General features: G+C 41.6%; 1 non-coding gene across 1 annotated transcript; it reads left to right on the top strand.

The window, feature by feature from the left end:
- The first annotated feature begins 7,246 nt into the window (after window positions 1–7,246).
- Window positions 7,247–7,353, top strand: LOC120271233. The gene has a single exon (XR_005539853.1). It is a non-coding gene; the product is annotated as a small nucleolar RNA R71 (small nucleolar RNA).
- The last annotated feature ends 19,238 nt before the right edge of the window (window positions 7,354–26,591 follow it).

Below are 26,591 nucleotides of genomic sequence, written 5' to 3' on the forward strand. Positions count from 1 at the left end.
ATTGGGATTTCAAAAGGGGCGAAGATAGGCTATCATGGCATAATATTGGGAGTTCTTGTACAAATCAAGTTGGAAGACACAAGAGGAGTTCTTTGTATGAGGAGATGTGTGCCAACTTCCATAGTTTTTGCAAGCCAAGTTATTAATGGAAGGGCACAAAAGGCAGCCATGTCTCCACATTCCCTCCTCTTTGTAAAGATTTCAAGACCTTTCAAGGCGCATTGATGAAGGAAAAAGCCGTATAGCCTACCATATGATCGTGTGCCCGATCGTGTGGCCTTAAGAGGAGATTGTTTATCATCGCGTTTGTGGAAATCAGCTGTAGCGAAAGTCTTTGTAGCGAAAGTGCGTAGATGAATGCGTGAGCGAGATTGCATTCACGCGCCGCTGCGAAATTCAGCGACCGCGTGGAAATTCCTGCGACCCACGCGGGCGCGTGGAAAAATCCACGCGGCAGCGTGGGGGCGCGTAACGAGCAGCGTTGTGAGGGCCTATAAATAACCCGTTTTGCCCTATTCTTTCTCATCTTTTGTGCGGCTCTTGAGGGGTGAGGCGGCTAGGGGTTTGGAGAGGAGGTCTTTTGCGGCTTTGGAGGCGCTTCGTCACTCAACTTTGATCGATTCCTCCTCCGTCCTAGCATCAAGGAAGCCACCGGTGAACCTAGCTTGAGTGGGTCCTTCAAGGCGTCGAAGCTCTCCATCAAGGCCATCGAGTTCATACATAAGGGGTTTATTTCTATGGTTTTTAATGTACTTTCATTCATTGATGGTGTGTTTTTGTATGTTGCTCCATGGAGGGGCTAAAAACCCTAGAGGGTATTTGGGCTTGTGAACCCTAGGATTCTCATCTTTTTGTGGATTTGCTTTGTGTTTCTATTTAATCCGAGTTTGATTAAGTTTCATTCTTGATTGTTTAATGCTTGCTTGCCTTATTGATCTTATGGTTATTTGGTTTGCATGATTTGTTGCCTTGGTGGGAGAGAGATCTCCATTAGGGTTAGAACCTCAAGATTGAAGAGGGTTGAGAGGGTGAATCATGAGATGAGTGAAGTATCCCCTTTCCCCCTCCGATTGGTGTATTCTATCTCCATTCCCTAAGCTCTATGCAACCATATTTGGTGGGAGGCGTGAGATTGCTCGATTTCTCCGCCCGGGACCTTGTAGGGGGTTAGGATCCTTCGCAGGGAATTAGGGGTTGGATCAATCTTTAGAATTGGATACACAATTTGGAATCCCTAGAGTGCTTTTGCGGTCATATGTGGTGTGAGTGTTGAGATTGAGCGATTTCTCCACGGGACCTCGTGAGGGGACTAGTATCGGTGATCTAGAGATAGACCCGATTATGTTTTGGATTTCCACGACTTAACTTACTCATCATAGAAACACTTTGCTTATCCGGTACCTAATACAGAATCCTAGGGAGAGCAATGCCGAATACCCCACTTTTCTTGATTGAGATTCTTCCTCCATTTTTACCCTTGCATATTCGTCTCCGGTGTTCATCTCTTAGCACATTAGATCACCACACTATCCCATTATCATTAGGCTAGAATAGCGAGAGAAGAAGTTAGTACTAGTAGCCACATTTCACTGTGGATTCGACTACCCGACTCACGGGTATTTATTACCGACACCCGTGCACTTGCGGTACACACGCATATTCGGACGTGTCAAGTTTTTTTGGCGCCGTTGCAGGGAATAGGATACTAGGAGCAGCTAGGACTTTTGTTGCTCTAGCCATTTATCCATTTTTCATTTTATTTTGTCTATTCCACACTTTCTTTTTTTCTTCCATCATTCTCATCGATTTTTTTATTTTGTTTTTTTATCTATTTCACTCTATCTTCTTCCACCGTTCTATTTTTATTTTTATTTTTGTCTTATTTACTATTTCTTGCATGGAACTTGAATGATGATTAATCCGGTTGTAGAATTATATTTTTCGAGGTTGATGTTCTCACTAGTAAAAATTGATCAATTTATCAATGTTCATCAACAACACAATCCATATCGCATCAACTATCATCCAAATCAAAGGAGCTACCCAAACCTCTTATGGGATATTGATGGACAACAATGGGAAGCACCTCAACAAGAACTTCAATGGGATGAGAAAGTTGAAGAAGATGTACTTGAGTTGGAAAAGAGTGTTACGAGATTTATTGAAGCAACCGATGCCCGTTTCCAAAAATATTGAGGCCACATTAAGTTGTCACGATGTCTCCATCAAAAAAACATTGAGCATCAATTAGGAGAGATCTTGGACATGCTTGCTAAGGAAAAAAAGAAGAATTTGAACAAGCAAGACAAGTATCTCCGGGACATGATGAGGCCATGAGCACAATTGAAGAAGTTGGGCAAATTGAGTACATTGATGTAGAAAAACAAAAAGAAAAGAAGTTGAATATCATTTTTGAGATTTTTGGATTGTGTGAATGAAGATTGTGCTTGTGGCGAGGAAATTTTTCAAAGGGGATTTGCTAGTCTCATGTTCCTCTCAAGTTGAAAATACACAAGAAGAAGCGAACCCCAAGTTAATGGAACAAGCATCTTTCTTTAGGATTGATCAACTCTTACAATGCAAGAGAGAGGTTTTGGGAAGGGAAGAAGATGTGGGTAGGAGATTGAAACCATCCAATGACCCACCTATGCTAATCTTGGATAATTCCCAACCCAAATTGTTTCCTTGGAGGCCAAAAATAAGATGGTTGGACTCTCCAACAAATACTTCATCCCGGCAAGTTGACTCTTGGTTTAAAGGAAGTAGCTATGCAATGTCTAGTCGGGAGGAACACACTCTTTTCAAGCCTCCATAAGGTAAGGAAGAGGTACGTCAAGCTTAGTGACGTAAAACAAGCGCTTCTTGGGAGGCAACCCAAGTTTTTAATTGTTTTCTAGTTTAGATTTTCATTTCTATAGTAATAAATTCATGAGTGGGTGCTTTGATGAATTTTTGTTGGTGTTGAAGTTTTCATGGAAAATTTTGGTGATTTAACTTGATTTTCGTGTATGTGGCATGGTTTAGGGAGTAATTCATGTTTATAGTTGAAGAATTAGTGTTAATTTGAAGTTTGGAGCCTTGCGTGGGTACTGCGAAATTTTTGCAGCTCACTGCGGTCGCGTGGAATTTCCATGCAGCGTGTCTGATACTGCCAGGGGTGTGGAATTTCCACACCCCCATGTGGCTTATAAGAATATGAGGGGTCACTTTTTCATTATCTTCATCACTTTTTTTACCCTTCATGTCCCACTTCTCCATCTTCAAGAATCCAAACTTTTTGAGCACAAAACTAAGTTCTTCAACTCCTTTAAGATTTAAAAAGTGTTTTTGCAGGCATTTGCATTGAGTTTCCTTCACCAATTTGCACCGGTAAGCTTCATCTTTCTCCCATTTTCTCCATGCTCTTATTTTTGCCAATCTATGAAGTTTTTCTTGGTTTTATAAGTGTTGTTTTTTCATGAAAAAAATTATGTAGAAACACTTTAGAATGTATGGATCGAAAACTTTTTGGAGCGTTGGAGCCCAATCATGGTTTCTTGGCCATGGTTGGGTGCCTGCTGCAGCGTGGCCTGACCCACTGCGCCCAGCGTGGGATGACCCGACTCGATCGGCAGCGCCTGTGGTAGCGGCGACTGCAACGCCCGCGTGAGGGTGCAGCTAGCCGCCGCGCAGCGTGCCGGCAGCGGCCAGCCGCCCGCGTGGGTTGGCGACCAGCATGCCCAGCGGGCGTCGCGGCCAGCCCAGCGCCCGCGTGGGGCTGGCGACCCGGCATGCGGTTGGCCTGCGGCGGCGTGGCGCCACGGCGAGACCGAGCAGCGCTCGCAGCGGGCGCGTGGCTTCCCTGCGCCCGCGTGGGTGGAAAAAGCACGCAATAAGGCGAGAAAAGTGCTTGGCTTGTCCTCCACGCCCAGCGTGGAGCCACATACTCATCAAATTCATGCTAGCGACTTCTTTTTGAAGCTTTATTTGCGGGTATGACACCAAGGACCGAAAAAAACTTGTTCGAAATGCTTGAATTTCATACGGTTAACCTTGGATGAGAAGATTATTTTTGGCACACCGGCAACACGGAAGGCAGCGTTGATGCTTGAGCGTCCCACTCATGATTCTTTAGTTTTTCTTTACTTTTTGTTTTTCATTTATAGTTTTTTTCTTTATTTTATTTTTATTATTTTTATTTGTTTTTTTGTTTGTTTTTAGACTTTAGTTAACTTTGTGTTTTTGTTTTTGTTTGTGCGAGTTTGTGCTTCATGTGTTTACCTATAAAAACTTCGTACATCTTTTTCTTTGTTGAGCTTCACTGAACCCCCTTATATACGTGCGAGATGGCCTTGAGAGTGATGTTGATGGTGTTTTTAGTCATAGACACGATCATGTGCGTTGTCCCATGGTTGTGTGAGCTTCACAACCTATACGACACGCCCTTGAGTTGGACTTCACCAAACGTTTAATGAGGAATTCGGGGAGTATTGTTTTTAATTGCATTCCGCACACATGTATGCTTCTCATTGATACTATTTTTATTGTGCTTACATGTGTACATTGAGGGACAATGTACATCTTAAGTGAGGGGGAGGGTTCACCTTATACATGTTTTACTTGTGTTTTCATGAGCATGCTCTTGTTGCCAATGAAGGTTCACCTTAGGGTTAAGAGTTTAATTCTTAGTTTTTGGAGGTTATAAACATGGATTTTTATCATGCTCTAGTTTTTCATCCAATTTTATTGAATATTTTTTTCTCCGATTGCTCTTTGTGCACCTTCTCTCGCTCATTAGACCTATGAAGACTCTAGTTCATTATGTTTGGGACTTTTAGTGTGCTAGTTTTTTTATTTGAAAAAAAGATCAAAAATCAGAAAAATAATAGATAAAAAAATAAATAGATAAATAGAAATGTGTTTGTTGTTTGTACATAGGGTGTGGAAAAGAGCTACCACCCATGATGTATGTAGCTACTCTCATAAGTCGGATACTTGTTATGCCCTAATGAGAGAAAGAGCTATCTCATGGGATGTGTGAAAGCTACCATCCCTCGGTAGAAAGAGCTACCACCTCGAAAGTGTGAAAGCCACTCGGGAGGCATCTTGGGAAAGGGGCTACCTTAGAGGTTGTGTGAAGCTACTACCTATTCTTTCTGCTTATAAATAAGTCCCATTTTAATAAGAACTTGGTAGTGGACATAGTGTTGACATGAGTTGAGTTTTTCACACACACACGCATTCGGATTTTTATCATATTCATTTTTTTGATTGGATTGTTTTGCTAGAGCATTGATTGCTTTTGTCTAGTGTTTTGATTCTCTCCATGACTGTAGAATTTTTATTCTTGTACTCATTTTGGTGAACCTAAGGCCAAAGCACTTCTCTTTTCTTTCCATAGGTATAATGTTTAATTTTTGCTTGAGGGACAAACAAAGACTTAAGTGTGGGGGAGTTTGATAAGTGCTTGAGTAGACATATGTTTTTTATATATGTTTTACATGCATTGAGCATCATTTTTACTATGGTTTATGTCTCATATTGTGTATTGGTGTTCTTTTATGCTTATAGGTTGTGAAGGCATTGGGATTTCAAAAAGGGAGGCGAAGATAGGCTATTATGGCATAATATTGGGAGTTCTTGTACAAATCAAGTTGGAAGACACAAGAGGAGTTCGTGTATGAGGAGATGTGTGCCAACTTCCATAGTTTTTGCAAGCCAAGTTATTAATGGAAGGGCACAAAGGCAGCCATGTCTCCACATCCCTCCTCTTTGTAAAGATTTCAAGACCTTTCAAGGCGCATTGATGAAGGAAAAGCCGTATAGCCTACCATATGATCGTGTGCCCGATCGTGTGGCCTTAAGAGGAGATTGTTTATCATCGCGTTTGTGGAAATCAGCATGGCGAAAGTCTTTGTAGCGAAATTCACGTAGATGAATTCTGTGGTAGAATTCACGTTCACGCGCGCATGCGAAATTCCAGCGACGGCGTGGAAATTCCTGCGAGCCCGCAGCGGGCGTGGAAAAATCCGCAGCGGGCGCGTGGGGGGGCACGTGATGCAGCGTTGTGAGGCCTATAAATAGCCCGTTTTGCCCTATTCTTTCTCATCTTTTTATGCGGCTCTTGAGGGTGAGAGCGGCTAGGGGTTTGGAGAGGGAGGTCTTTGCGGCTTTGGAGGCGCTTCGTCACCAACTTTGATCGATTCCTCCTCCGTCATAGCATCAAGGAAGCCACCGGTGAACCCTAGCTTGAGTGGGTCCTTCAAGGCGTCGAAGCTCTCCATCAAGGCCATCGAGTTCATACATAAGGGGTTTATTTCTATGGTTTTTAATGTACTTTCATTCATTGATGGTGTGTTTTTGTATGTTGCTCCATGGAGGGCTAAAACCCTAGAGGGTATTTGGGCTTGTGAACCCTAGGATTCTCATCTTTTTGTGGATTTGCTTTGTGTTTCTATTTAATCCGAGTTTGATTAAGTTTCATTCTTGATTGTTTAATGCTTGCTTGCCTTATTGATCTTATGGTTATTTGGTTTGCATGATTTGTTGCCTTGGTGGGAGAGAGATCTCCATTAGGGTTAGAACCTCAAGATTGAAGAGGGTTGAGAGGGTGAATCATGAGATAGTGAAGTATCCCCTTTTCCCCTCCGATTGGTGTATTCTATCTCCATTCCCTAAGCTCTATGCAACCATATTTGGTGGGAGGCGTGAGATTGCTCGATTTCTCCGCGGGACCTTGTAGGGGGTTAGGATCCTTCGCGGGAATTAGGGTTGGATCAATCTTTAGGGAATTGGATACACAATTTGGAATCCCTAGAGTGCTTTGCGGTCATATGTGGTGTGAGGTGTTGAGATTGAGCGATTTCTCCACGGGACCTCGTAGGGGACTAGTATCGGTGATCTAGAGATAGACCCGATTATGTTTGGATTTCACGACTTAACTTACTCATCATAGAAACACTTTGCTTATCCGGTACCTAATACCAGATCCTAGGGGAGCAATGCCCGAATACCCCACTTTCTTGATTGAGATTCTTCCTCCATTTTTACCCTTGCATATTCGTCTCCGGTGTTCATCTCTTCGCACATTAGATCACCACACTATCCCATTATCATTAGGCTAGATAGCAGAGAAGAAGTTAGTACTAGTAGCCCTGTTCCCTGTGGATTCGACTACCCGACTCACCGGGTATTTATTACTTCGACACCTGTGCACTTGCGGTACACACACGCATATTCGGACGTGTCAATAATCATCCACTCCGGTAATCCATGTTGTGGACACTTTCTCAGGAGCTCCTTGAACCTTTCCCATGTCTCGAATAGAGACTCCAATTCCAACTGAACAAAGGACAAAATCTCATTCCTAAGCTTTGCTGATTTTCTGGGAGGGAAATAACGGGCTAAAAAAGATTCTACAATCTCCTCCCATGTAGTGATTGATGCTCTGGATAATGAGTGTAGCCAATGCTTTGCTTTTCCCTTCAAGGAAAATGGGAAGGCTCTCAATTTGATGGCATCATCCGTAACCCCATTTATCTTCAGCATGTCGCACACCTCGAGAAAGCTCTCTATATGACTATTTGGATCCTCATCGGTCAAACCGTTGAATTGTGCGGATTGCTGCAGCATATGGATGAATGCCAGCTTTAGCTCGAAGTTCTGAGCTGTAATCGGAGGACACACAATACTCGATTGCATCCCCAACACTGAAGGTCTGGCATAGTCGGATAGTGTTCATTGTTGCTCATTCTGTCCTGCCATGTTTTAAGATTCCTCTCCTTCCAAATGAACTAAATTATGCTGTTCTTCCAAAGGTTCTTTCTCTTTTCTTCTAAGTGTACGTTCTAGCTCAGGATCTCCCTCAATCAATATTGATGGATTCCCTTGGGTCATAACCTGGAGCTACACCAAAAGGAAAGAAAAAGAAAATCAGAATGAAGATAGAATAAGAATACGTGAAATAGAATGTGTGGTGAAATAGCTAAGAAAACAAAGTGCAAAGTATCTCTAAACGCCTACTTCCCCGGCAACGGCGCCAAAAACTTGACAAGGTCCCCTTGCGTATATCCCGCAAGTGTACGGGTTTGTCGAAGTAATAATCCCGGGTGAGCGGGGTCGAATCCACAGGGAGTAGGGAGTAAAAACACTTAATTTGATTCTTAGCTATGTGAAAAATCAATGATAAGGAGTGTGATAATGATTCAATTCTCAACAATAAAATCAACAAGAAAGAGAGCAAAAAGTAAAGAAGGGGGTAAGGCAATCAATAAAGATGGGTTACCCGGATAATGCTCCACCTAGGATAATTGTTTCAAGTACAAGAACCCTCTATTATGCTTCCTAATCAATGCAATGGTGAGTCATGGAAATCCTTAATTACATAGTCCCAAATCTAAGGTCAACTATGCCTAACTCTATACATGTCCCGGAGGAGAAATCGAACAATCTCAACACCTCGCACTCACATAGAGTTGCAATGAGCTCTACGGATTCCAAGTGATAAATTTCTTCCTTATAATAGACCTAACCCTTTGGTCCAGGTGGAAGGTCCCTAACCACAATTGAGCCTAGATACTAAGATCACTTCAACGCTTCACTCCGTTGCACGCGCAACTAAGCCCCAGAGGAAGTTCATCAATTAGACCATTCACTCTATTATGGCTGCAAAGAAATCAAGGAACGGAGGTAGAATCTATCACGCCGGAGGGGAAAGGGGACGCTCCTGTACCTCTCGACTCACCCTGTCAACCCTCTCCAACCTAGCTTTGTCTAACGCTCGTGGTGTGTCACTCACTCACAAAGTTACCAACAAGAACTCTTAACCCTAGTGTCACTCTAGGGGAAATGTTCATGCAATCAAGCATTCAAGGTTGGAACTCACAATAAACATCAATTTATTGAAAGCATAATAAAGAGGTTCAAATAAACAAATACATCCTAGGGTTCAAAATACCCGAGTACCCACTAGGGGTTTAGCTCTCCATGGAGCTAAGTACAATCAAAGACATAGAATGTGAAAGGAATGAATCCATAAAGAAATCCCCTCAATAGTCATGTCGATGGTCTTGTGGAGAGTCCTCTACTCGTCGCAAGGGATCCTTTGTCCGGCCTAGGATACACCTCCCTGGATCGGTGCCGACGAAAGCTCTCCCAATAACCTTCTTCCAAATGATGCGGGATGTCAGAGCCATAGAACCTCTCCAAAAACCTAGCCAATACCCCTCGAAAACCTAGCCGAAGCCCTCTCGCAAGTTGGGGAAAAGATGGAGAAAAGAATACCAAAATCGGGGCTGAATCGGCTTTAAATAGGGCTGGAATCGGGCGACTCCAACGGCGTGGATGCTCCACGCGCCCGTGCGGAATTTCCACACGCCCTTGTGGATTCTCTGTTTCTCTAGTTTCTCGGTTGGCTGTGAATAGTGCTGCCACAGTACATACGACAATGTTGCTATAGTGCTCTGCAACAGTATTCGTCCTGAATAGCTTCCGAATTTCATACTTTCATCGGGGTAACGCAAACGGGCACACGTTCACGTCTTGGATCACTTGCTTCTTCAATGGTGTACACGTTGGTGGAACTCTTGTTCTATGTGCATAAGTTGGAATGCTCGAGTGTGACTGCCTCTGTGCCCCTCCAAATGGATGTGCCAACTCGAATACGAGGAGGTTGGCACACATTCTAGCATCTCACATCGACCTATGTCTTCGCGTTTGAACCTTAGCAAGATTTACTCCAAAATCGGTGCATTGTGATCTACATTGGCCTATTTCCTTCATACTCGGCCTCACAACCCTACCTGCATAAAAGTAACATAATAACACACATATTAGTGTAAAAACCAGAGAAACGTAATGATCAACATAAGGAAAGAATGCTTCGCATTCATATCACACAAGCACTTATCAGATTCCAAGTGATAAATCCTATTCCTATGTATAGACCTAATCCTTTGGTCCAGATGGAAGATCCGTAGCCATAATTAAGCCCTAGGTTCTAAAATCACTTCAAAGTTTCACTCCGTTGCACTCGCAACTAAGCCCCAGCGGAAGGTCATCCCTTAGCCCATTCACTATACTATGACAACAAAGAACTCGAGGAAATAGAGGTAAGATAAATCATACTAGAGGGGAAAGGGGATGCTCCGCTACTTCTCGACTCACCCTCTCCAATCTAGCTTTGTCTAACTCTCATAGTTTGTCACTCACTCACAAGAGTTACCGACAAGAACTCTTAACCCTAGTGTCACTCTAGGGGAGTATTCATACAATTAAGTCTCCAAGATTGGAACTCACAATAAACATTAATTAATCGAAAGCATAATAAAGAGATTCAATGAAATAAATACATCCTAGGGTTCACAAATACCCAAGTACCCACTAGGGGTTTAGCTCTCCATAGAGCTGGATACAATCAATGAAATCGAATGTTAAAACAAAGCATCCATAGAAAACTCCCCTCGTTAGTCGTGGTGATGGTCTTATGGAGAGTCCTCTATTCGTCGCAAGGGTCCCTTTATCTGGCCTAGGATACACCTCACCGGAACCATGCCAACGAAAGCTCTCCCACTAACCTTCTTCCAAATGACGTGTGATATCAGAGCCGTAGAACCTCTTCAAAGCCCTAGCCAATAACCCTCAAAACCCTAGCCGCCGTCCTCTCTCAAGTTGGGGAAAAGATGGAGAAAATAATGTAGAAATGGGGGCTGAAATAGGCTTTTAAAGGGCTAAAATTGGGAATCCACACGCCCATGTGGGCGCCCCTGTGGATTTTTCACACGGGCATGTGGAATTTCCACACGCCTGTGTGGATTCTCTGTTTTTTTGTTTTCTCGGCCGGATGTAAACAGTACTGCTACAGTATTTTTCTACATTATTTTCTACGATGCCCTGCTGCAGTACCGACCTGAAATACTTCTGAATCCATACCTTCATCGAGGTAACGCAAATGAGCACACATTTACGTCATGGATCGCCTTGCTTCTTTAATATTGAATATGTTGGTGGAGATCTTGTTCTGTATGTACAAGTCAGAATGCTTGAAAGTGACTACCCTTGTGCCCCTCCAAATAGTCGTGATAACTCGAGTACGTCGAGGTTGGCACACATTCCTGCATCTGGAACCTGACCTATGTCTTCACGTTTGAACCTTAGCAAGATTTCCTCCAAACTAGTGCATTAAGACCCACATTGGCTTCTTTCTCTCATAATCAGCCTCACAATCCTACATACATAAAAGTTACATAAATACATCCATATTAGCATTAAAACATGAGAAAAGTAATGCTTAACATAAGAAAAGAACGCTTCACTTTCCTATCGCACAAGCACTTATCAATAACTCTTTAAGTGGCCTTTTAAACCTGTGACAAGTATCCCTTGCTTATATCCCGCAAGTGCACGGGTTTGTTGAAGTAATAATCCGGGGTGAGCGTGGTCGAATCCACAGAGAGTAGGGAATGGAAATACTTAACTTGGTTCTTAGCTATGTGGAAGATCAATAATGTTTGGTGCGAAATTGATTCAATTCTCAATAATAAAATAAACAAGTGAGAGAGCAAAAATAAAGAAACGGGTAAGGCAATCGATAAAGATGGGGTACTCGGATGATGCTTCACCTAGGATAATCTCTTGAAGTGCAAAAACTCTCTATTATGCTTCCTAATCAATGCAATGGTGAGTAGTGGAAATCCTTACATACATAGTCCCAAATCTAAGGTGAAGTATGCCTAACACTATTCATGTCCCGGAGGAGAGATTAAGTAACCCCTCAACCTCACACTCGAACAAAGTTGCAATAGGCTCGAGGGATTCCAAGTGATAAATCACTTCATAATTATAGACCTAACCCTTTGGTCCAGGCGGAAGGTCCCTAGCCACAATTAAGCCCTAGATACTAAGGTCCCCTCAACGCTTCACTCCATTGCACGCACAACTAGGCCCCAGCGGAGGTTCATCCCTTAGACCATTCACTCTATTATGGCCGCAAAAAACTCAAGGAACGGATGTAGAATCTATCACGTCGGAAGGGAATGGGGACGCTCCTGTACCTCTCGACTCACCCTCTCAACCCTCTCCAACCTAGCTTTGTCTAACGCTCGTGGTGTGTCACTCACTCACAAGGTTACCAACAAGAACTCTCAACCCTAGTGTCACTCTAGGGGAAATGTTCATGCAATCAAACATTCAAGGTTGGAACTCACAATAAACATCAATTTATTGAAAGCATAATAAAGAGGTTCAAATAAACAAATACATCCTAGGGTTCAAAACACCCGAGTACCCACTAGGGGTTTAGCTCTCCATGGAGCTAAGTACAATCAAAGAAATAGAATGTGAAAGCAATGAATCCATAAAGAAACCCCCTCGATGGTCGTGTCAATGGTCTTGTGGAAAGTCCTCTACTCGTCGTCCAAGGATTCCTTCGTCCGGTATAGGATACACCTCGATCGAAGCTCCCCTACCAACCTTCTTCCTAATGGAATCACAATGTTGGAGCCGTAGAACCTCTCCAAAACCTTGGCCAATACCCCTCGAAACCCTAGCCGAAACCCTCTCACAAGTTGGGGAAAAGATAGAGAAAAAAATTCTGAAATCGGGGTTGAAATCGGCTTTAAATAGGACAGGAATCGGCCGACTGCACGGGCGTGTATGATGTCACACGCCCCTGTGGAATTTCCACACGGGCGTGGATAATTTCCACACGGCCGTGTGGATTCTCTGTTTTTCTGATTTCTCGGCCGGGCTGCTACAATACCTGATACAGTGTTTGCTACAGTATCTGCTACAGTGCTCTGTCAGAAATACTCCCGAATTCCATACTTTCATTGGGGTAACACAAACGGGCACACGTTCACGTCTTGGATCACTTGCTTCTTCAATGATGTACACGTTGGTGGATCTCTTGTTCTTTTATGCATAAATCAGAATGCTCGAGTGTGACTGCCTTTGTGCCCCTCCAAATGGATGTGCTCACTCGAATACGAGGAGGTTGGCACACACTCTAACATCTCACACCTGACCTATGTCTTCGCATTTGAACCTTAGCAAGATCTCCTCCAAAATAGGTGCATTATGATCCACATTGGCCTATTTCCTTCATACTCGGCCTCACAACCCTACCTGCATAAAAGTAACATAAAAACACACATATTAATGTAAAAACCTGAGAAAAGTAATACTCAACATAAGGAATGAACGCTTCGCATTCATCTCGCACAAGCACTTATCAACCTACTAGTCAAGTCTTCTTATAGCCGTGGGAAAATTTCAGACGGCTATATGGATTCTCTATTTTGGCACCACAAAAAGTAATTTGCTATAGTAACTTATGCACATTAATTTGCTGCAGTACCCACATGAACAGTCCATTTGATTTCGTTTTCTTCTATTGAGGTGACACAACTGGGCACACACTTATATAGTATATCATGTCACCTCTCATCTTTCAAACAAATTTAAAACGCTCTTGAAATCTCTGAACAAGTTGAAACATGAGTGTGCGACTTCCTCTGTGGATTTCCAACTCATGAATTAACTTGAACATTCTTCGAAGTTGGCACACACCCTCATGGTTATGATTATAATTTGTATTTTAATCCCAAAATAAAAGTCTTAAAATTTTAGTTCATGAGCTATTTTTTCATCTTTTCTATTTAGCATGTTCTCACAACCCTGAATGCATAAAGGAAAATAAAAACACAAGAATGAGCCATAAAATCTGGTAAAAACAATGCTCAATGTAATTAAAACATACACATTAATATGTATACACAAGTACTTATCAAACTCCCCCCACACTTAAGCCTTTGCTTGTCCTCAAGCAAAATCAACACATTAACACATCAAGGAAGAGACATGGAAGTGCTTGGCCTTAGCTTTATGATTGTGATCTGTAAGTGCATGGGTCGTTAAGTAATACCTCTCTTGTAAGCACGAGAGAGTCGTTTTCCCTCGGGTCACAAGAGCTACTATTACTTTCACCTAGACATGACTGTCTAGTCTAACCAAGGTAGGTTTAAAACAAAATAAGAAATCTAACAACAGAGATAACTATAAACAAGTTGGACTAAGGCACACCACATAAGCACATTAAGGAAGCAAATAATAGTAAAAGTACGAGGCCTCGGATGAGGATCTCCTCGAGACTTCTACAGTTAGAAGGATACTAGAATTACATAGTTAATGGTGGTTTTGGACCAAGAGATAACTGGAAGTAGATTACCCCAATGATCACGGCGATAATTCCTAATCCTATACAAGTATTTGCTCAAAATCCCTTCCGGCCAAATCCTTCTATGATTGCAATACACATAGGGAAATATATAATTAGGGCCGATACTCAACCTAGGTCCAACCTTAATGGGTGGAGGAGTAAGAAATACTGGGTAGTCATGTTATATGCATACATGAATCCTCTAAAGATAAGTGAGTCTATTATAAGGGCAATAGTCATGTAACCAAGTACAACCTAGAAGTTGAATCACAGAATTCTCATGTAAAACAACACATCAAAGAACATAAAGCTTGAACTAGAGACCATACCAAAAGCCATTAATGTAAATCACAACATCCACACGAGCAAGTTCATCCCAAGGTTCACTGGATACCGTGTGGCCTTGGGATGAACTTGCTCGTATGGATGTTGTGATTTACATTAATGGCTTTTGGTATGGTTGACACGGCCGTATATGCATGTAAACCGCAAGTGCATGGGTGTCGAAGTTATAATCCCAGATGAGGGGGTATCGTATCCACAGTTAAGTGCTTGTGTGATAAGAAGACAAAGTGTTCTTTCCTTGTATTGAGCATTACTTTTCTCAAGTTTTAACACTAATATGGGTGTATTTATGTTACTTTTATGCAGGTAGGGTTATGAGGCCTATTATGAGAGAAAGAAGCCAATGTGGGTCGTAATGCAATAATTTTGGAGGAAATCTTTCTAAGGTTCAAACGCGAAGACATAAGTCAGGTTCCAGATGTAGGAATGCATACCAACCTCCTCGTACTTGAGTTAGCATAACTATTTGGAGTGGCACAAGGGCAGTCACATTCAAGCATTCCGACTTGTGCATATAGAACAAGATCACCAACATGTCCGTTATTGAAGAAGCAAGACGATTCATGATGTAAATGTGTGCCCGTTTGCATTACCTCAATGAAAGTATGGATTCGGAAGTATTTCAGGCCGGTACTGTAGTTGGGTACTATAGAAAACACTATAGCTAACATACTGTAGTAGCATTGTTTACAGCCAGTCGAGAAAACAGGAAAATAGAGAATCCACACGATCGTGTAGAAATTCCACACGCCCGTGTGAAAAATCCACAGGGGCACCCGCATGGGTGTGTGGATTCCCAATTCCAGCCCTTTAAAAGCCGATTTCAGCCCTGATTTCAGCATTCTTTTGTCCACTTTTTCCCCAACTTGAGAGAGGATGATGGCTAGGGTTTTGAGAGGTATTGGCTAGGGCTTTGGAGAGGTTCTACGGCTCTAACATCATGTGGCATTTAGAAGAAAGTTAGTGGGAGAGCTTTCGTCGGTACCGATCTGATGAGGTGTGTATCCTAGGCTGGACAAAGGGACCCTTGCGATGAGTAGAGGACTCTCCACAATACCATCGCCATGACTAACGAGTGAGTTTTCTATAGATGCCTTGTTTTTACATTCGATTTCATTGATTGTATCTAGCTCCATGGAGAGCTAAACTCCTAGTGGGTACTTGGGTATTTGTGAACACTAGAATGTATTCGTTTCATTAAACCTCTTTATTACGCTTTCAATTAATTGATGTTTATTGTGAGTTCCAATCTTGGAGACTTGATTATATGAATACTTCCTGAAACTGTGACACGTCCGTATATGCATGTAAACAGCAAGTGCACGGGTGTCAAAGTAATAATCCTAGATGAGCGGGTATCATATCCACAGAGAGTAGGGAATAAAGATACTTAAGTTTTTTCTTAACTATTGTAGAAGATAAATAGTGATATGTGTGATAAAATATGAAATAACGAAAATAAAAGCAACAAGATAAAGAGCACAAGTAAAGGAGAAGGTAAGGCAATCAATATAAATGGGGTACCCGGATATTAATCTGCCTAGGACAATCATTTCAAGTGCAAGAACCCTCTATTATACTTCGTAATTGATACAACTATGAGTCATAGAAATCCTTAATTACGTGATCTCAAATCTAAGGTCAACCATGCCTAACTCTATACATGTCCCGGAGGAAAGATTGAATAACCTCTCAACCTCACACTCGCATATAATTGCAATGAGCTCTAGGGATTCCAAGTGATAAACCCTATTCCTATATATAGATCTAACCCTTTGGTCCAGGTGAAAGATCCCTAGCCATAATTAAGCCCTAGATGCTAAAATCACTTCAACGCTTCACTCTATTGCACTCGCAACTAAGCCCCAGCGGAAGGTCATCCCTTAGTCCATTCACTCTACTATGGCCGCAAAGAACTCTTGGAACGTGGAGGTAGGATAGATCACACCCGAGGGGAAAGGGAACGGTTCTCTACCTCTCAACTCACCCACTCAACCCTCTCCAATCTAGCTTTGTCTAACTCTCATGGTGTGTCACTCACTCACAAGAGTTGCCAAGAAGAACTCTCAACCCTAGTGTCACTCTAGGGAGCATTCATACAATCAAGTCTCTAAGATTGGAACTCACAATAAACATCAATTAATTGAAAGCATAATAAAGAGGTTCAATGAAATGAATACATCCTAGGGTTCACAAATACCCAAGTACCCACTAAGGTTTTAGCTCTCCATGGAGCTAGATACAATAAATGAAATCGAATGTAAAAACAACCAATCTATAGAAAACCCCCTCGTTAGTCATGGTGATGGTTTTGTGGAGAGGCCTCTACTCGTGATAAGGGTCCCTTTGTCCGGCCTAGGATACACCTCGCCGGATCCGTGCCGATGAAAACTCTCCCACTAACCTTCTTCCAAATGGCGCGTGATATCAGAGCCGTAGAACCTCTCCAAAGCCCTAGCTAATACCTCTCGAAACCCCAGCTGCCATCCTCTCTCAAGTTGGGGAAAAGATGGAGAAAAGAATGCTGAAATCGTGGCTGAAATTGGCTTTTAAAGGGCTGGAATCAAGAATCCACACACCCGTGTGAGCGTACCTGTGGATTTTTCACACGGGCGTGTGGATTCTCTGTTTTAATATTTTCTCTGCCGGCTGTAAACAGTGCTGCTACAGTATCTTAGCTATAGCATTTCCTATATTACCTTACTACAGTACCGGCCTGAAATACTCCCGAATCCATACTTTCATTGAGGTAATGCAAACGGGCACAGGTTTATGTCGTGAATCGCCTTGCTTCTTCAATAACGGACATGTTGGTGGAGATCTTGTTCTATATGCACAAGTCAGAATGCTTGAATGTGACTGCCCTTGTGCTCCTCCAAATAGTTGTGCTTACTCAAATTCGAGGTGGTTGGCACACATTCCCGCATCTCGAACCCGACCTATGTCTTCGCGTTTGATCTTTAGCAAGATTTCCTCCAAATTGATGCATTATGACCCACATTGGCTTCTTTCTCTCGTAATCGTTCTCACAACCCTACTTGCATGAAAGTAACATAAAAACACACATATTAGCATTAAGACCCGAGAAACGTAATACTCAACACAAGGAAAGAACACTTTGTATTCTTATCGCACAAGCAATTATTAAACTCCCCCATACTTAAGCTTTTGCTTGTCCTCGAGAAAAAATTAAAACATTAAAGCATAAATGAAGGAAATATTGGAAGTGCTTCGCTTTAGGTTCACCAAAACATACAAAGAGAGCATTCTACAAGTAAGTGAAATTTTAACACTAAATACGAAAAATCAATGTTCTAGCTAAAAACTTTAATCAAAAGGGATGGCAAACCCGAAATCGTGTAAGTGTGTGCACTCACTCCAAACAAACCAAAGTATACTCCTCAATGCTCTAAGTACAAGGAACTTATTTATCTACAAAAAAATAACAAATTTTTTCAAAGGTCGTAGTAGCTTCACACATCCTCTAAGGTAGCCCTTTCCAAATCAGCCGCTAAGTTGGCTTTCACATTTTCGAGGCGGTTGCTCTTTCTATGGGAGTGGTAGATTTCACTCATCTTATAAGATAGCTCTTTCTCTCATTAGGGCATAACTAGTATCCGACTTATGAGAGTAGCTTCGTACTTCATAGGTGGTAGCTCTTTCCACCCAATAACCTCAAATAAACAATAAAACTATTTTGTTCCTTCTTTTCATTCTTCCATTTTTTTTCAGAATTAACACAAGAAACAACTAAAACTAGTCCCTTATACATCAAACATAAGTTTCCAAAAGAGTTCAAAGAGTGAGTAGTGCAACAAGTGTCGATCGGACAAAAATTCCTAGAAATTCAAGCAAAAACTAGAGCATGAAAACATTCAATGTTAAACATTCTCCAAAACTCAAGAATACAATCAATGCAACTAAGGTGAACCGCCATTGGCTATGTGAGCATGTATATCAATCAAAACTAGTATAAAAGAGATGTGTGCACTATGAAACTCCCCCACACACACACACACACACACACTTAAGTTGTACACATGCAAGCTCATTCATAATGAAAATTAATTAAATTCAGATGTCGGAGAAGCAATCGAAAAAATACTCCCCTGACTCCTAGTATTGCATTTGATGGAGCTAAGTCCTCGGGAGTGTTGTTCCAACGGGTTGTGAAGCTTACATGGCCAAGTGCCGAAACACCTTGGCCGTGCCCATGACAAAGTCTCAATTCCCATGATTACAAGACAATCTTCATGCATACACAAGGGGGTTCAGTGAAGCTCAATAAAAACAAACATAACTCGAGTATATAAAAAAATAGAGTAATAAAATACAACTCGACACAAAACTAATAGATAAACTCAGACGGAAGATCTTTTCTGAGCATACAAATCCAAAACAAAGTGCAAAAATAAAATGCGAAAAATAAGAATAGAGAAGGTAAAGACGCCTTAAGTGTAGGTGCCAATTGCTGGTGCATTTGTTTCCATTGCTAGTGAAGATGACGCTGGTGCTTCAAAATAAATGAAGATTAGGCAAAGAAAAGAGAAAGAGAAGCTTACCGACAAAATGAGAATGAAAGACTAGAAAACGGCCGGAAAACTCAAATGACAACCCTTTAAAACAACGGTGAGAGGTCAGGAGAGTGGAAGGGTGTTCTCTGAGTGCTAAGGAGTGTAAAGATGAAGAAAACTAAAAAGATTTTAAAGAAAACCCGCAGCTCTTGAGTTTCTTGTGCATCCACACGGGCGTGTAGAAATTACCCACGCCTGTATGACTCCACAGGAGAGACCCACAGGGGCAGACACATGCCCCTGTGACTTCTCTGTCCAATCAAGAAAATTCTCTAAGTGTTTCACACGCCCGTGAGACAATTCCACACAGCCGTGGATCCTTACTCGATAATTCACAAGGGCAGGCGCACGCCCCTGTGTCTTCTCGGGATGAATGAGAAATTCTCTGCATAGAAACACACGCCTGTGTAGAAATTCTGCACGGGCGTAGACCATCATAAGGTCGCTCACAGGGGTGAGTTCACGCCCCTGTGCCATCTCTGGATGAGCTCTGAATGAAAAAGCACGCCTGTGTGAAAATTATACATGGGCGTGTGTTTTCTCTAGACACTTAGAAGACTTTGTAGGCTCTGCAGAAAATTCCTCAACACAAATATACACTCAGAGCCTGCCTAACAATGCAATTTTAACCAGAGAAAACACAAAAATCACGCTCAAGCGACCAAGATTCTTCACCACACACGATTAGGCACATGATAACACCACAATGTCTACAAGAAAATCACAGCGAAAGCATCTCAGAATCAAGACACCAACACTTAAGGCCTTATTCATGCAAATACTAACTAAAAACTACAAAAACATTAAAAACTTGGGTTGTCTCCCAGGAAGCGCTTGTTTTACGTCACTTAGCTTGACGTACTTCTTCCTTACCTTATGGAGGCTTGGAAAGAGTGTATTCCTCCTGACTAGACATTGCATAGCTACCTTCTTTAAACTAAAAATCTACTTGCTGGGGTGGAATATTTGTTGGAGAGTCCAACCATATTACCATTGGCCTCGAAGGAAATAATTTGGGTTGGGAATTTTCCAAGCTTAGCACAGGTGGGTCATTAGATGGTTTCAGTCTCCTACTCATATCTTCTCCCAAACCCAAAATCTCTTTATTGCAATTTATAAGTTGATCAATCCCAAAGAAAGGTGCTTGTTCCATTACCTTAGGATTCACTTCTTCTTGTGTATTTTCAGCTTGAAAGGAACATGACACTAGTAAATCCCCTTGAAAGTTTTCTGGCTCAAAAGCACAATCTTCATTCACACAATCCAAAATCTCAAAATGATATTCAACTTCTTTCTTTTCATTATCTGCACCTATGTACTCAATTTGCCCAACTTCTTCATTGTTATTCACTACCACATCATTTCTATATGAAACTTGAATTGTTTGTTCAAATACTTGTTGTTCCTTGGATATTGTGTCAAGTATCCCTCCTAATTGATGCTCAAGCTTTTTAAATGAGGTTTCATGACATCTTAGTGCGGTCTCAATATTTTGGTCATGGACATTAATTGCTTCAATAAAATTAGTGATAAGTGCTTGAGTAGACATATTTTTATATATGTTTTACATGCATTGAGCATCATTTTTACTATGGTTTATGTCTCATATTGTGTATTTGGTGTTCTTTTATGCATATAGGTTGTGAATGCCTTGAAAAGTAAAAAAGAAGCAAAGATAGACTATAAAGACACAATGTTGGGAGTTCTTGTTCAGTTCAAGGACCAAGACACGAGAGGAGTTTATAAACGTGGAGATGTGTGCCAACTTCCAAGAAGATTCAAGTCAATTCACTAGTTGGAAGGGCACAAAGATAGCCATATCTTCATATTCCTTCTATTAGTGAAGATTTGCAAGACCTCTCAAAGATACGTCGATGAAGAAAAGTTTTATAGCCTACCACATGGACATGTGCCCGGACATGTGGCCTCAAGAGAAGAGTGTTTGGATCACATTTTTGTGAAAGCATTGTAGAAATTGTACTGTAGCAAAATTACTATTCTCGCGCCCGCGTGGAAATTCCTGCAGCCCACGCGGGCGCGTGGAAAATACACATGGGCGCGTGGGGGCACGTGACAGACGCGGTCTAAGGCCTATAAATAGCCATTTTGCCATATTCTTTCTCGTCTTCTGTGCGGCTCTTGAGGAGTGAGACGGCTAGGAGGAGGTCTTTGCGGCTTTGGAGGCGCTTTGTCACCAACTTTGATCGATTCCTCCTCCGTCATAGCATCAAGGAAGCAACCGGTGAACCTAGCTTTGGAGTGGGTCCTTCAAGACGTCAAAGTTCTCCATCAGGGCCATCAGTTCATATATAAGGGGGTTTACTTCTACGGTTTTAATGTACTTTCATTCATTAATTGTGTGTTTTGTATGTTGCTCCATGGAGAGCTAAAACCCTAGAGGGTATTTGGGCTTGTGTACCCTAGGATTCTCATCTTTTGTGGATTTGCTTAGTATTTCTATTTAATCCGAGTTTGATTAAGTTTTAATCTTGATTGTCTAATGTTTTCTTACCTTATTGATCTTTTGGTTATTTGGTTTGCATGATTTGTTACCTTGGTGAGAGAGAGGTCTCCATTAGGGTTAGAATCTCAAAATTGAAGAGGGTTGAGAGGGCGAGTCATGAGATAGTGAGCATCCCCTTTCCCCTCCGATTGGTGTATTCTATCTCCGTTCCCTATGCTCTATGCAACCATATTTGGTGTGAGGTGTGAGATTGAGAGATTTCTCCATTGGGACCTTGTAGAGTGTTAGGATCCTTAACCAGGAATTAGGGTTCAATCAATCTTTAGGAATTGGATACACCTCTGGGAATCCCTAGAGTGCTTTGCGGTTATATATGGTGTGAGGTGTTGAGATTGAGCAATTTCTCCACCGGGACCTCATAGGGGACTAGTATCGTTGATCGGGAGGCCGGATCCAATTATATTTGGATTTCCATGACTTAACTTACTCGTCATAGAAACACTTTGCTCATTCGGTAGCTAATATCCGAATCCTAGGGGGAGCATTGCCCGAATACCCCACTTTTACTGATTAAGATCTCCCTCCATTTCACCCTTGCATATTTGTCTCCGGTATTCATTTCTTCGCATATTAGATAACCACACCTTTCCATTTATCATTATGCTAGAAAGCAGAGAAGAAGTTAGTACTAGTAGCCCTGTTCCCTGTGGATTCGACTACCCGACTCACTGGGTATTTTATTACTTCGGCACCCGTGCACTTGCGGTTTACACGCATATTCAGATGTGTCAATTAGCTAATACTTTTTGCAATTGAAGTGCATCGTCTCCAATTATCTCATCCTTTTGTCATTCCTCTTGAGGTGCTTCCCAATATTGTCCATCACTATTCCACAAGATGCTTGGGTAGCCTTTTTCAATTGGATGATATGTGTTGCAACAAGGAATGCTCTGTTGTTATGAAGCAATAATTCTATCAACTTTTTCACTCACAGCTTCAACTCGAGAATACAGAGAAATAAGCAGATCAATCATCATTTAAACTCCTTGCAAGAAAAAGTAAGACATGACAAAAGAAAATAAATGAGAATGATGGAAGAATAAGAAAGTGTAAAATAGAATGAATGATAAATAGTTAAAATAACAAAGTGCAAAGTATCTCTAAATGCCTATTCCCTGGCAACGGCGCCAAAAAACATGCCACATCTGTATATGCATGTAAATTGCAATTGCACTGGTGTCGAAGTAATAATCCCAGATGAGTGGGTATCGTATCTACAGAGAGTAGGAAATAAAGATACTTAAGTTGTTTCATAACTAATGTAGAAGATGAATAGTGATATGTGTGACAAAATATGAAATAACGAAAATAAAAGCAACAATAAAGAGAGCACAAGTAAAGGAGAAGGTAAGGCAATTGATAAAGATGGGGTACCCGCATATTGATCCGCCAATGACAATCGTTACAAGTGCAAGAACCCTCTATTATACTTCCTAATTGATGAAACAATGAGTCGTGGGAATCCTTAATTACATGATCCTAAATCTAAGGTCAACAATGCTTAACTCTATACATGTTCCGGAGGAAAGATTAAATCACCTCTCAACCTTGCACTCGCATAGAATTGCAATGAGCTCTAGGGATTCCAAGTGATAAACCCTATTCCTATGTATAGACCTAACCCTTTGGTCCAGGTGAAAGATACCTAGCCACAATTAAGCCCTAAATGGTAAAATCACTTCAACGCATCACTCCGTTGGACTCGCAACTAAGCCCAGAGGAAGGTCATCCCTTAGCCCATTCACTCTACTATGGCTGCAAAGAAATCTTGGAATGTGGAGGTAGGATAGATCACACAGGAGGGGAAAAGGGACGCTCCACTACCTCTCGACTCACCCTCTCAACCCTCTCCAATCTAGCTTTGTCTAACTCTCATGGTGTGTCAATCACTTACAAGAGTTGCCAAGAAGAACTCTCAACCCTAGTGTCACTCTAGTACAATCAAGTCTCCAAGATTGGAACTCACACTAAACATCAATTAATTGAAAGCATAATAAAGAGGTTCAATGAAACGTATACATCCTAGGGTTCACAAATACCCAAGTACCCACTAGGGGTTTAGCTCTCCATGGAGCTAGATACAATCAATGAAATCAAATGTAAAAACAAAGCATCCATAGAAAACCCCCTCGTTAGTCATGGTGATGGTCTTGCGGAGAGTCCTTTACTATCGCAAGGGGATCTTTGTCCATCCTAGGATACACCTCGCTGGATTGGTGCCGATGAAAGCTCTCCCACTAACCTTCTTCCAAACGATGCGCGATGTCGGAGCCATAGAACATCTCCAAAGCCCTAGAAAATACCTATCAAAACCGTAGCCACCATCCTCTCTCAAGTTGGGGAAAAGATGGAGAAAAGAATGCTGAAATTGGGGCTAGAATCGGCTTTTAAAGGGCTGGAATCGGGAATCCACACGCTCGTGTGAGCGCCCCTGTTTTCTCGGCCGGCTGTGAACAGTGCTGGTACAGTATTCTTGCTATAGTACCCTACAACAGTACTTACCCGAAATAATCCCGAATCCATGCTTTCATCGAGGTAACGCAAACGGGCACTCGTTTACGTCATGGATCGCTTTGCTTCTTCAATAACGGACATGTTGATAGAGATATTATTCTATATGCACAAGTTAGAATACTTGAATGTGACTGCCCTTGTGCCCCTCCAAATAGTTGTGTTAACTCGAATATGAGGAGGTTGGCACACAATCCCGCATCTCGAACCCGACCTATGTCTTCACGTTTGAACCTTAGCAAGATTTCCTCCAAATTGGTGCATTATGACCCACATTGGCTTCCTTCTCTCATAATCGGTCTCACAACCCTACCTGTGTGAAAGTAACATAAAAACACACATATTAGCGTTAAAACCCGAGAAAAGTAATGCTCAATACAGGGAAAGAACACTTCATATTTTTATCGCACAAGCACTTATCAGAGTGACACTAGGGTTGAGAGTTCTTCTTGGTAACTCTTGTGAGTGAGTGACACACCATGAGAGTTAGACAAAGCTAGATTAGAGAGGGTTGAGAGGGTGAGTCGAGAGGTAGCGGAGCGTCCCCTTTCCTCTCCGATGTGATCTATCCTACCTCAATGTTCCAAGAGTTCTTTATGGCCATAGTAGAGTGAATGGGCTAAGTGATGACCTTCTGCTGGGGCTTAGTTGCGAGTGTAACAAAGTGAAGCGTTGAAGTGATTTTAGCACCTAGGGTTTAATTATGGCTAGGGATCTTTCATTTGGACCAAAGGGTTAGGTCTATATAAAGGAATATGTCTTATCACTTGGAATCCCTAGAGCTCATTGCAATTCTATGCGAGTGTGAGGTTAAGAGGTTATTCAATCTCTCCTCTGGGACATGTATAGAGTTAGGCATGGTTGAACTTAGATTTGGGATCATGTAATTCAGGATTTCCATGACTCATTGTTGCATCAATTAGGAAGTATAATAGAGGGTTCTTGCACTTGAAACGATTGTCCTAGGTGGATCAATATCTGGGTACCCCATCTTTATCGATTGCCTTACCTTCTCCTTTACTTGTGCCCTCTATCTTGTTGATTTTATTTTCGTTATTTCATATTTTGTCATACTTATCACTATTCATTTTTCACATTAGTTAAGAAACAACTTAAGTGTCTTTATTCCCTACTCTCAGTGGATACGATAACCACTCATCTGGGATTATAACTTCAACACTCGTGCACTTGCGGTTTACATGCATATACGGTCGTGTCAAGTTTTTGGCACCGTTTCCGCGTAATAGGAGTTTAGAGATACTTTGCACTTTGTTTTCTTAGCTATTCATTCATTCATTCTATTTCATATCTTCTTTCCTATCATCATTCTGAATTATTTTTTTTCTTTGGTCAGAGAAATGATTGAAATATCTGAGTTATTCGACATTATCACATGAATGGTTGAAAATGTGAAACAAAAGGTTCAATTGTTTGCAGTACATGATACACCATGACATTTTTTGCAAGAGTCGTATAATATCTAACAGCCCATAGAAGAATCTGTTGAAGATTATATTGCCCGAAGTCAAGAATGAAACTGCGAATTAGATCTGCATTGGGATCAATGAATGATCACTTAGAGGAATGTCTGGAGAGGGTCCTAGCTTAATTTGATTCATCTTATCATGAACAAAAGCAGGAACTTTTCTCTTTGGGTGTGTCGATGTCAGGAGAGGAGAGTTGTGGAATGGAAGCATTATTTGCCGTACAAGACCACACAAAAACACATTTACAAGTAGACGAAAGGGAGAATGATTGCGAACATGAGGCGAAGGATTTTGAGGATACTGACAAATTGAAAGAGAGTAGGCTATGACCTTCGATTGATGAACCACCAGAACTTGAGATTAAAACCTTACCAGCACATTTAGAGTATGCTTTCCTGATGGAAAAATCTAAACTCCCGCAGATTGTAGCATCAAACTTGTCAGTGGATCAAAAGGGAAGGCTTGTTAGCATGTTGAAAATGCATACTTCGGCTATTACGTGGAAGATGATTACAAATCTGTGATCTAACCTCAGCAGAGGTTAAATCCGAACATGAAGGAAGTCGTCAAGGCGGAGGTGGTGAAGCTCTTGGATGCATGGATTATCTACCCTATACCTGATAGTGCATGGGTGAGTCCAACTCAAGTGGTTCTGAAAAAAAAAGGGGATAACAGTGGTGAGAAATGAAAAGAATGAATTGATTCCAACAAGGACAATTATAGGATGGCGAGTCTTCATTGATTATAGAAGATTAAATGATGCCACTCAAAAAGATCATTTCCCATTACCATTTATCGATCAGATGCTGGAATGATTGGCAGGGCATCAATTCTATTGCTTTCTTGATGGCATGTCAGGATACTTCCATATCCCTATAGCTCTAGAAGATCAGGAGAAGACCACATTTACTTTCCCTTATGGCACTTTTGCTTATAGAAGAATGCCTTTTGGGTTG

The sequence above is a fragment of the Dioscorea cayenensis genome, chromosome 10 (assembly GCF_009730915.1).
Source record: "Dioscorea cayenensis subsp. rotundata cultivar TDr96_F1 chromosome 10, TDr96_F1_v2_PseudoChromosome.rev07_lg8_w22 25.fasta, whole genome shotgun sequence".
Classification (NCBI taxonomy): Eukaryota; Viridiplantae; Streptophyta; class Magnoliopsida; order Dioscoreales; family Dioscoreaceae; genus Dioscorea; species Dioscorea cayenensis.